The following is a 13,358-nucleotide window of genomic DNA, read 5'->3' as shown; positions in this document are numbered from 1 at the left end:
CCAAGAGATCTATGCCCAAGACATGATGCGGTTATACAGTTCTCCTTAGCCTGAAATTTACCAATATGTCTATGTTCAATCACCACATGCGACAATTCAACGTGAGTCGAATCTGGGCACACGGCGCAACAGCGAGAGCCATTGCCGTTGTCCTGCGTTCGAAGCCATCAATACAACTTCCGACAGATGCACAAAATTATGTGCACCATGGAAGTAGTGTAATTGTTGCAGACAAAAAATCTGTCATTACACAAAAAACACATACATAGGAAAAAGTACAGCTAATAGACAGAGTTGTCGAGCGTGGTAAATGTGGTTTTTGTGTCATAGAGGCGTTTTCGCAATAAATACGATACAAACGCAACAAAACCAACGTACGGCCCTTGAAGCCGTCACACCTAATATGGCTGAAAACTCATCAAACCAAAAACGAAACGCGTCCCATAGTGGTTGGTGTGTGTTGCGATCTTTGGCTGTCTTTTTCCATTTGCAAAGAATATCCCCGATCATTGATCTCGTCTCTAAAAAGAAGAAAAAACAAACAAAATATAAGTCAATGTATTTTGGGCAAAGGTGTGAGATAAGATATGACAACCACTTAACATACGTTCATGTGTTGATTTATAAACTATTTGAGTGAAATAATTAAACCTAAAAGACATTCATTTAACTCGCCGCAACATCTGTGAACAAGAAAAGATGCCTTTTGACTGTTCTCCCTGTCATGAAATTTACTACATGCAACCATGACATTATACCGTCCCAAAAAATGTTTTTGCAAATGGAGAAAAGTGTTCTCTCAATTTATTTCCTTTAGAATCTAATACGCAAAATACGAAATATAATGGCGATCGATTTATAATAACCCGTGTAACACTTCGAAATATTCGTCAAAGAATTGGGTTGCCTAAAAATTTATTGCGGATTTTTTAAAAGAAAGTAAACTTAGAATGAACTTTAATCAAATATATAATTGCCATTTTGTTCGATAACCTTTTGCCATCTTCCTGGCAAATTTAGTATTCCACGCTCATAGAACTTCTGGCCTTTATCTGCAAAAAACTGAACCAAGTGCGATTTTATAGCCTCATCATTGGCGAAAGTTTTACCATTTAAGGAGTTCTGCAAAGATCGAAATAAATGGTAGTCTGATGGTGCAAGGTCAGGGCTATATGGTGGATGCATCAAAAGTTCCCAGCCAAGCTCACTCAGTTTTTGGCGAGTGACCAAAAATGTGTGCGGTCTAGCGTTGTCCTGGTGGAATATGACACCTTTACGATTGACCAATTCTGGGCGCTTCTCCTTGATGGCTGTATTCAATTTGTCCAATTGTTGACAGTAAACATCCGAATTAATCGTTTGGTTCCTTGGAAGCAGCTCAAAATATACCACACCCTTCCAATCCCACCAAACAGACAGCATAACCTTCTTTTGGTGGATATCAGCCTTTGAAGTGGTTTGAGCTGGTTCACCATGCTTGGACCATGATCGTTTTCGACTAACGTTGTTGTAAACAATCCATTTTTCATCTCCAGTTATGATTCGTTTTAAAAACGGATCGAATTCATTGCGTTTAAGGTGCATATCACAAGCGTTGATTCGGTTTGTTAAATGAATTTCTTTCAATACATGTGGTACCCATATTAAAATTGACGCCAAACAAACAAATGTAAACAAAATTTCGCGCACTTTTCTTCTAAAGCAAGCTAAAAGTAACAGCTGATAACTGACAGAAGACAGAATGCAATTACAGAGTCACAAGCCGTTGAAAAAATTTGTCAACGCCGACTATATTACTACTATATTACCGACAATTACTTTTTGGGCAACCCAATATATATATTCTTGATCGTCTCGACATCCTGAGTCGATCTAGCCGTGTCCGTCTGTCGAAATCACGATAGCGGTCGAACGCGTAAAGCTAGCTGCTTGAAATTTTGCACAGATACTTAATTTTGATGTAGATTGGAGACGGGCCGTAGGCTCGAAATTGGGCCTAAATCCGAGGATAGTCCACTGGCTCTCCAGGAGCGTGATAAGACCAATACTTTCTTACGCATCAGTAGTTTGGTGGACAACTATGGAGAAAAAGTGCAACATAAAGACCATACAACAGGTTCAGAGAATATGTTGTCTTGCCATAAGCGAAGGGACGAGGACCACATCCACTAGGGCGCTGGAGACTATTCTAGATATCCGACCTATTGATATACAGATTAAGTGTGAAGCAGCCACTACGGCTATGAGACTTAAGGCGATGGGAGAATGGATTGAGGATGGGAGCAGCTCATACCATCGCGGTGTAATCGAGGCGACGATAGGAAATTTGAAATGAAGGGAAGAGGTTTCCGATCGGATAGCTGAGACGAAACTTGAGGTAGAGTGCGAGGCACTGCTGCCAGCGGTAAAGTCTTCTACAAAATCATGTTACACGGATGGATCAAAGCTAGAGGGCAGAGTTAGCCTGGGGGTTTACATTGAGAACCCAGGGACTGAGATCTGTTTTAGAGTGCCTAACTAAAATACGGTCCTGCAGGCAAAGATCCGGGCGATCACGGAATGCGTGAGGTGGTGTGGTGTTAACGCGAGGACGTCGAGTATGAATATCTTTATGGACAGTAAAATTGCCATAAGGGCGATAACAACCAGGATGGTAGGATCACGAACAATCTTGGAATGGAAGATGGAGATTTACGCCTTCTCTGAGGATTGCTCGATCTGCATCGTTTGGGTGACGGACCTTAGCGGAGTAACTGGGAATGAGAAAGCAGACGATTTGGCAGTGAAGGCCACAGAACTATCGTCAATAAAGTTGGTTAAACGAAGCCTTTCGGCAGTCCGAGTTAAGGGCGTAGGCGACGAATGCGCATGCAACCCTGTGGAACAGCGAAACTGTCGGTAGGACAGCGAAAATACAATGGGGAGACCCAGATCGTTTGAAGACGAGGCTATTACTGAAAGGAAGTAAGAAGGAGGTCAGTATAGCTCTCGGTATCATAACGGGACACATAGGACTACGAGCTCACTTATGTTAAAATCGGTGCGGCAAGTGATAGCATGTGTAGGGCATGCGAATTTTCAGGGTTCGGTCAACTGGCCAATCGATCACATACTGGTGTGCGTTCTTGTGTCCCTGGTGAACCTCCTTAGTTCAGTGTTAAGAAGACGTATCTATGCGGAGCAAACACCATGATAGTACCGATAAAACAGCGCCACGCTGCCCACATTCCAATTGAGTTGGATACCCTATCATCGCCTATCGACACCATCGCTTTCCTTTAAACCCGGTCAAGTAGCTCCACGATGACTTTGGACAACTGTTTGCACTGGGTCTAAGGTAAGGTTTTGTAGAAAAGAGGGTGCGTATATTAATCGGCCCCATGCCTCTATGGACATACACCTAAACTAGTAATCGGCTTGTTGTGCGCTCTAAATACTAAAAAATAACCTCGCTACTACTCACAAAATTGCTAGTTGTTATTCATTCCAAGTCCCTAAGTTGGATCAAGTCTGGTATGGAGTCCTCAACTAAGTGCCGGTGTTTATTAGCCGCGGAAGCCGGGCAATAACATAGGAAATGCTCCAAAGTCACATATTGTTGATGTTGTTGTAGACACATTTTGATGTGGAGGTGGCGATCACCATCAAGCTCCTGTAGGTGAGCAAGCTCGTTCCGGTCCATAGGACCAATAGCCGCAGGTTGGCCACTGATTATTTAAAGGCGCCAATAAGTCGCCTTGCCATATCGAGCATCATAGGCACTCAGTATTTGTGCAAGAGCCCCATGCCGCCCGACCTCTCATTGAGAATCTCCGCTTGAAACCGCTGATTGTCCGCGACTGCCGTTGCAGCTACTCCATATGATGCATTCCACTATCCGCAACCTGTGGACGCGCCCGGTAGCTTGCGCCTCATGACAGCAATGAACACCACACAAATTGGGCCTCAATATTCCAGCCTGTGTGGTGCTCTCAGCTATCCCGTGTCCGGATACTCTCACCCACATGCTCCTCATATGCTACCGCTTGTCACAACTATTTTTCATAAGTGAGCTTGTAGTCCTATGTGCCGGGTAAGGATACCGGAAGCTATACTGACCTCCTTCTTACTTCCTTTCAATAATAGCTTCGTCTTCTTAGGTTTCGGATCTCCAAATAGCAATTACTTAACTCTGACTGCGTTGCCCCGAAAGGATCCCGGTAAACCAAGTTTATTGACGGCAGTCCTTCACTGCCAAATTGTGTGCTCTTTTATTACACCTTACTCCGCTATGGCCCGGCATCCAAATGATCGTGCGATCTTCAGAGAAGGCGTTAATCTCCTCCTTACACTCCAAGACTGTTCGTGACCTTACCGTCTTGGATGTTATTGACATGAAGGCCAATTTAGTGTCCGTAAAGATGTTCCCACTCGATGTCCTCGCGTTAACATCACACCACCTCACGCATTCAGATCTCAACCTGCAGGACCGTTGTTGTAGCCACATTTGTGGTGGTAGCAATCCTCGTCTAGCACCCATAGGTGAGCAAGCTCATTACGATCGCCGCAGAACAATTTGGCTATTGGTTATTTAAAGACGTCAGTATCTAGGCTTTTCATATCGAGCATCATAGGCACTCAGTATTTAAACAAGGAACAGTGCCGCCCGGCCTCTTACTGAGGCTCTTCACTCGATATCGCTGATTGTCCATGACAGCAGTTGCAGCTACTACATATTCTACGTTCCACTGTCGGCAACCTGTGAACGCAGCTAAGCTTCTCGTGACAGCAATGAATACCACACAGATCGGACTTCAATTTTCCAGCCCGTTGGTGCTCACAGCTATTCCGTGCAGGGTGCAAGACCGTATTGTGGTGAGGCGGTCGAAAACAGAGCTCAGTCCCTGGGTTCTCATTGTAGACCACCAGGCCTACTCTGTCTTTTAGCTTTGATCCATCTGTATAGCATGACCTTCCAGATGGCAATATCAGAGTTCCGGCAATCCAAGACTGAGCCACTGGCAGCAGATCCGATCAGAAACCTCTTCCATTTCTACCAGGTTTTGCTATCGTCACCTCGATTATACTGTAATGTATGACCTGTTCCTCATTTCTATCCATTCTCCCATCGCCTTACGCCTCATAGTCGCAGTCGCTGCCTGCCACCTGCCTCGGCCCAACTGCATTGCTGATTGGGGTCCTTACCCCTTAGAAGTATTATAACATCTTAGCAGACGGGTTCAAATCCCTCGTCAGTCAGCATTCGTTATGGATTATTTATGGTGGTCACTCATTTGAGTGGCGGTAGTTTGCCCCCGAAAGAAAGAAAGAAAGATAATCGCGCTTTTCTTTCATTTTATGGACCTAGCTCATTTTTGGCTCATTGGGTACGTAAATAAGCTGAATTGTCGATTTTGGAGTGAAGATCAGCCAAAAGCATTGCAAGAGCTACCAATGCATCCAGAAAAAGTACTTCTTCAAAAATTATGCAAATCGTAAAGTCACTGTGAATGGTGAGCGCTACCGTGAGATGATATCCAACTTTTTGTTGCCCAAAACGCAAGAGCTTGACTTGCATGAAATGTGGTTTCAACAAGTCGTTGAGGTTTGCCACATAGCACACGTAACAATGGCCTTATTGAGAGGCGAGTTCAGTGAACATTTAATTTCACGTTCGGAACCGGTCAAATGACCGTCTAGATCGTGCGATTTAACGCCTTTAGACTATTGTGTATGGGGCTATGTTAAAGCTCATGTCTATACAGACAAGCCCGCTTCAATTTACGCATTGGAAGACAACATTGAAGCATTTATTTGTGGAATACCTGCTGAAATGTTGAAAAGAGTATGCTAAAATTGGACTAAGCTGATGAACCATTTGAGGAGCAGTCACGGTCAACATTTGCATGACATAATCTTCAAATGTTCCAGATTCAAATAAAGATTTCATGCACTTTTCTGAATGTTATGTTTTTTTTTTTTTTAATCTTTCCTAAAGCTCTTAAAAAATCACCCTTTAGTTATATGGTTTATCCAGTGTCTAAGGACCCGGTCCACCCGTGGCTGGTCTAAAGATGAGGCGCCAGTAACGCTTGAAATATTCCATAAGATCCTGGTGATTATAATGGCTGAGAGTTCCTTAAGGCATCCTTAACCATAAACTCCGTAATGATAAGTCCTCGATCAACCTAACTGTTCTCGAATTTCGGGTTTCTCCCGTCGTTTCGAGTGAGCGTTTTCATCAGAAGCCTCAACATGTCCTCCGTTGCTAACTTTTCAGTAAGGTTTTTGAGAGGAACTTTTTATACCCACCACCGAAGGATGGGGGTATATTCATTTTGTCATTCCGTTTGCAACACATCGAAATATCCATTTCCGACCCTATAAAGTATATATATTCTTGATCAGCGTAAAAATCTAAGACGATCTAGACATGTCCGTCCGTCTGTCCGTCTGTCTGTTGAAATCACGCTACAGTCTTCAAAAATAGAGATATTGAGCTGAAATTTTGCACAGGTTCTTTTTTTGTCCATAAGCAGGTTAAGTTCGAAGATGGGCTATATCGGACTATATCTTGATATAGCCCCCATATAGACCGATCCGCCGATTTAGGGTCTTAGGCCCATAAAAGCCACATTTATTATCCGATTTTGCTGAAATTTGGGACAGTTAGTTGTGTTAGGCCCTTCGACATCCTTCGTTAAATTCGCCCAGATCGGTTCAGATTTGGATATAGCTGCCATATAGACCGATCCTCCGGTTTAGGGTCTTAGGCCCACAAAAGCCACATTTATTATCCGATTTTGATGAAATTCGGGACAGTGAATTGTGCAAGGCCCATCGACATCCTTCGTTAATTTGGCTCAGATCGATCCAGATTTGGATATAGCTGCCATATAGATCGATCCTTCGATTTATAATGTAAGGCCCGTAAAAGCCACATTCATTATCCGATTTTGCTGAAATTTGGGACAGTGAGTTGTGTTAGGCCCTTTGACATATTTCTTCAATTTGGTCCAGATCGGTTCAGATTTGGATATAGCTGCCATATAGACCGATTTCTTGATTTATGGTTTTGGGCCCATAAAATGCTCATTCATTGTCCGATGTCGCCGAAATTTGGAAAAGTGAGTTAAGTTAAACCCCTTGACATACCTCTGCAATATCGCACAGATCGGTTCAGATTTGGATATAGCTGCCATATTGACCGATATCTAGGTTTTAGGTTTTGGGGCCATAAAAGACGCATTTATTGTCCGATGTCGCTGAAATTTGAGACAGTGAGTTTGGTTAGGCTCTTCGACGTCCTTCTTGAATTTTGCTCAGATCGGTCCAGATTTGAATATAGCTGCCATATAGACCGAACTCACGATTTAAGGTTTAGGGCCCATAAAAGAGGCATTTATTGTCCGATTTCGCCGAAATTTGGGACAGTGCTTTGTGTTAGGCTCATGTTTATGCAAGTTGGCCCAAATCGGTCCAGATTTGAGAATAGCTGCCATGTAGACCGATATCTCGATTTAAAGTCTTGGCCCCATAAAAGGCGCATTTATAATCCGATTTCACTGAAATTTGACACAGTGACTTTTGTTCGACATCCGTGTAGTATATAGTTCAGATCGGTATGAGGTATATGAGTATAAGGTATGAAATTTTCACCGATTTTTGATGAAAGGTGGTTTACATATATACCCGAGGTGGTGGGTATCCAAAGTTCGCCCCGGCCGAACTTAACGCCTTTTTACTTGTTCATCTTGGTGACGTCAATAACGCTTTCGACGAATGTCAGTCAAAGTGTTTTGGGCATCATATACAAAGGTGTTCGCCTGTTACCATTATGCTGTAGTAATAGCAAGACAAAATACAGTTCGTGGTTTATACCACGTTAAGTTATTGTCGTCAAGAGAAAATACAGCCCATGGTGCATACGACATCTACACATACACCCATAGAAATTTTTTTGGCAAAAACAGCAGAAAATGCTTGCTGTTTAGCAAAATATTACTGTTGACCCCATTTTTCGCAGATTTTCCTTTGTTGCAGCGAACATTTGTGCTGTTATTACAAAAAAATTTCTCTGGGTTATGTGCAGATGTCGTATGAACCACGGGTTGTATTTTGCTTCATGACAACAATAAGATTTTAAGCATATTAAAGTATGTAAAACACAAAGGTTGGCTAGATCATGTTGGGCGCTTTTGGGCAGAAAAACATTTGCATCATCAACTCAACACTCAGAGAAATTTGTTAGTATCAGCAAATTTATTTTTCTAGGAGAAGATGTAGAGCGTTTGGTGCGTTTTTATTATTTCCAATACAAATGTTAAACCTCCACCAATTGGTTTCCATCAAACAGCATAACATGTCCCCTTCATATAGGCCAAGACAGAAGGCGACCTTATCTGTCTGTCATTTGTATTGGCTCATATACTCGTAGGTATTGCTTTATTTTCTAATTTTTAATGATAATTTGGCATAGAAATCATTTTTTTGTATTTATTTTGTCAAACTTTTGCAGCCAGCTAGCTATGTGATGAGAGACCAATGAATGAGGTGTTGTTTATTGCATTATAAGTGTTCTAAATTATTTTGCAAAAAATCTCACACACACACACGCTGACCCAAAATATCGGGTGCTGTGATGGCAGAATGTATTTAAACTTTCACTTGTACCTGGCAAACATTTTTGTCATTACATACATATTTCAAATTTTTTTGGTTTAGTTATCTGTGAGTGTGCATTGACATCAATTGTCATTTTGTATTTGCCTTTTTGGCCAATCATACCACGTGTTTTTAATAATTTCTGCTTTGTGTTCATTTTAGTCAAAATTATAGTTTATTTTTACTTACCCGTTGTCTATGCATAGACAAGAATTTATAGGAAATGTCTGCTTGAGTGAAAACGTATTTAAGGCTAGACCGTCAGTCATCAACACAAACTGAAGAAAATCGCCTCTGTTATTAGGTACATTGAAAAAACAGTTGGGTTTCATATCTATGTCAATTTCGGCCTGTCATTCTGTAATTTAGACTCGCCGTATATTCACCATCAACGCAGACGAGTTCAAATATTTTAAATAGATCTTTCCTTTTGAATACTCCAAACACTGCCTTACATGGTAGCTGACACGAAGTTTCAACAATTTCACTCTGGTATATCTGTCAAATTAGAAATGACAGCTACACGATATTTGATTTATTGACCGCTCATTATATTGTTTACAAGCCACGAGAAGCATTTGCTTCTCAGTTTATTTGAGAAGAAGTTATTCGTGATGGAGTTCAAGCGTAAAGTGTGATTGAATCACAATTGGCCATTGTTGGCGAACTCAAACACTCCAAAGTGAACAAAAAATGATTGTGTATGGGACTATAAACCTCTGAAGTGGTTCGGCGAGTGAAGGCTCGAATTAAACGAAATACGCCTTAGTGGCAATCAAATTGCTAAACATCGGAAAATATCCTGCGAAATATACAGCACACTTTGAAAACTGTTCTCTGAGTCGAGTGGGTTTGACTGGGCCGTTGAACAGGTGACATGTGGTCCCAGGTCACAATCAGAACACACATCCTGCACATTGACATCAATCCTTGCTCTGTAAGAGTTGATCTTTGTCTCCTGATGGAGGCGATCCTCGTGAGAACTGAGGATACAGCCCTTCGCAGTCTGACAGATCTGAATATTGTTCCACTGCGTGTCACATAACACTGCCAATCCCATGGCAGGCGGTTGTATGTACCGGATGGACTTAATGGCAACGGCTACCGCCTCAGTGCACGTGTTGACTAGTTGAGAGCCAGCAGCTAAGCTGCAATTTCTTTGCCATATTGATAAGTTTTCAGGTTCTGCTTTTAAATTGAAATCTTTCAAAGGACATGGAGTGTATAAAGCGCTTTTATTTTTTAGTTTTGTGATATATTCATGGGAAAACCCAGCCTACCTTGAAATTCTTACTTCAAGCAGGGGCTCTTTGACTGCAGTTGAATTGAAGGGGGGTCATTGATTGCGCAGCCCATTCTAAACGAAATGTTAATTATATCCACCACCGAAGGATGGGGTATATTCATTTTGTCATTCCATTTACAACACATCGAAATATCCATTTCCGACCCTAAAAAGTATATATATTCTTGATTAGCGTAAAAATCTAAGACGATCTAGCCATGTCCGTCTGTCTGTCTATTGAAATCACGCGACAGTCTTTAAAAATAGAGTTATTGAGCTGAAACTTTTGCACAGATTCTTTTTATGCCCATAAGCAGGTTAAGTTGATGGGCTATATCGGACTATATCTTGATATAGCCCCCATATAGACCGATCCGCCGATTTAGTGCCTTAGACCCTTAAAGCCACATTTATTATCCGATATTGCCAAAAATTTAGGACAGTGAGTTGTGTTAAGCCAATCGACATCCTTCTTTAATTTGGCCCAGATATGTCGAGATTTGAATATAGCTGCCATCTAGACGGATCCGCCGATTTAAGGTTTTGGGCTCATAAAAGGCGCATTTATTGACCGATTTTGCCAAAAATTAAGGACAGTGAGTTGTGTTCGGCCCATCGACATCCTTCTTTTATTTGGCCCTGATCGGTGCCGATTTGGATATAGCTTCCATATAAACCGATCACTCAATTTAAAGTTTTGGGCCCAAAAAAGGCACATTTATTGTCCGATGTCGCCAAAATTTGGGACAGTTAAGTTAAACCCCTCGATTTACTTCTGCAATATGGCCCAGATCGGTCCAGACTTGAATATAGCTGCCATATAGACCGATCTCTCGATTTAAGGTTTTGGGCCCATAAAAGGCTCATTTATTGTCCGATGTTGCCAAAATTTGGGACAGTGAATTGTGTTAGGCCCTTCGACATCCTTCTTCAATTTGACCCAGATTGGTCCAGATTTGAATATAGATGCCATAAGACTGATCTCTCGATTTAAGGCTTTGGGCCCATAAAAGACGCATTTATTGTCCGATGTTGCCGAAATTTGGGACAGTGAGTTAAATTGAGCCCCTCGATATACTTCTGCAATATGGCACAGATCGGTTCAGATTTGGGTATAGCTGCCATATAGACCGATCTCTCGATTTAAGGTTTTGAGCCCATAAAAGGCGCATTTATTGTCCGATGTCGCCGAAATTTGGGACAGTGAGTTAAGTAAGGCCGCTCGACATCTTCCGGGAATATGGCAATCGGTCCAGACTTGAATATAGCTGCCATATAGACCGATCTCTCGATTTAAGGTTTTGGACTCATAAAAGGCGCATTCATTGTCCGATGTAGCCGAAATTTGGGACAGTGAGTTGTGTTAGGCCCTTCGACATTCTTCTTCAATTTGGCTCAAATCAGTTCAGATTTGGATACAGCTGCCATATACACCGATCTCTCGATTTAAGGTTTTGGGGCCATAAAAGGCGCGTTTATGACCGATTTCGATTTTGGGCAGTGAGTTGTGTTAGGCTCTTCGACATTTTCTGCGAATTGGCCCAAATCGGTCTAGATTTGAATATAGCTGCCACATAGACCTATATCTCGATTTAAAGTCTTGGCCCCATAAAAGGCGCATTTACAATCCGATTTCAATGAAATTTGACACAGTGACTTATGATAGGCTTTTCGACATCTGTGTCGTATATGGTTCAGATCGGTTAATTTTTAGATATAGCTACTAAAAAGGTCAATATTTTGTTATACACAATTGAGCAATGACTTGTACTTTTTAGTATTTGGTCCAAATCGGAACATATTTCAATATAGCTGCTATGGGACATAAAGTATGCATTTTTCACCGGATTTTGACGAAAGGTGGTTTACATATAAACCCGAGGTGTTGGGTATCCAAAGTTCGGCCAGGCCGAACTTAACGCCGTTTTACTTGTTTTTTGTTCGAAATGCTTTGTTATTTGTGTATATACCTAGTCAGTGTTATGTTTTTCATTGTGTTCGACTAAACCGTGTATAGGTTGTGGGTTCGAGCTCCATCATTAATTTAACGGCACAAAATTTTACTTGCGATATCACAACTGAATAAAATAGTCTTAACTAATCCGAACACAGTACAAACATATTTTTAATCACTTTTTTTCTGTGTGATGAACCATCACTATTGTAGTTCCCCTTCTATGCTATCCTAGAAAATTTAATAGTTGATGTGATTACGAATCGTGCAAACGTTGTTGCATTGACCCGAATTTATTTTTTGGCGTGTCCTACATAAGTTGGCTCACAAAAGAGAACAAACCACAAACATTTTCCGACAGCTGCAAATCATTCTTTTTCTCACTTTGTTAATATGATGGCTTTAGTAATTTGAGGAAAATCTACTCGAAAAGATTTCGATTGATTATTTCAATGTCATTTTACTGATTGATATTCTTTCATTGCAGTGTAATTATATTTTTAAGACTGTCATTTTTTATAAATTATTTATATGTGAGATTTGAGTTAATTTTATGGGACCCACAAACATAATAACAATTTTCTATAAGAAATAAATAATAATAGTGATAATTACAAATAAGGAAAACATGCTGGTTGGTAACAATGATGAGATGTTCACATGCAAAATTGAGTGACTGAAGAAGTCAAATCGTTACATATGAGAGCTATATCTAAATATGCACGATGTAGCACATTAACAATTCCAACCTTCCTGCATCAATAAGAATCATTTGTACGAAATTGAAATGTAAAACTTTATTAGACTGGAAGATTGTATGCCTTCGATGGACGGAGGTAGAATGGACATTCCTAATTTGAAAAATCTTCTGCTAAATTAAAATTCAGATTCTAATACCCCAACAGAAATAAAAACAAGTAAAAAGGCATTAAGTTCGGCCGAGCCGAACTTTGGATACCCACCCCCTCGGGTATATATGTAATCCCCCATTCGACACAATCCGGTAAATATTGGATAACTTATGCATCCAAATTCGACACGGACATTGAGTGGTCTAATAAATAAAGGGTGATTTTTTTGAGGTTAGGATTTTCATGCATTAGTATTTGACAGATCACGTGGGATTTCAGACATGGTGTCAAAGAGAAAGATGCTCAGTATGCTTTGACATTTCATCATGAATAGACTTACTAACGAGCAACGCTTGCAAATCATTGAATTTTATTACCAAAATCAGTGTTCGGTTCGAAATGTGTTCATTCACCGTAACGTTGCGTCCAACAGCATCTTTGAAAAAATACGGTCCAATGATTCCACCAGCGTACAAACCACACCAAACAGTGCATTTTTCGGGATGCATGGGCAGTTCTTGAACGGCTTCTGGTTGCTCTTCACTCCAAATGCGGCAATTTTGCTTATTTACGTAGCCATTCAACCAGAAATGAGCCTCATCGCTGAACAAAATTTGTCGATAGG

At 41.0% G+C, this 13,358-nt stretch overlaps 1 protein-coding gene across 20 annotated transcripts in view; it reads left to right on the top strand.

Annotated features, from left to right (window-relative positions):
• The window catches only part of LOC106090695 (protein phosphatase 1 regulatory subunit 12B), a 225,032-nt gene that overhangs the window by 130,135 nt on the left and 81,539 nt on the right, over nucleotides 1–13,358 (top strand). The window lies entirely within an intron of this gene.

The sequence above is a fragment of the Stomoxys calcitrans genome, chromosome 1, assembly GCF_963082655.1.
Source record: "Stomoxys calcitrans chromosome 1, idStoCalc2.1, whole genome shotgun sequence".
In the NCBI taxonomy this organism is placed as follows: domain Eukaryota; kingdom Metazoa; phylum Arthropoda; class Insecta; order Diptera; family Muscidae; genus Stomoxys; species Stomoxys calcitrans.
This window is presented reverse-complemented; position numbering and strand designations above follow the sequence as displayed.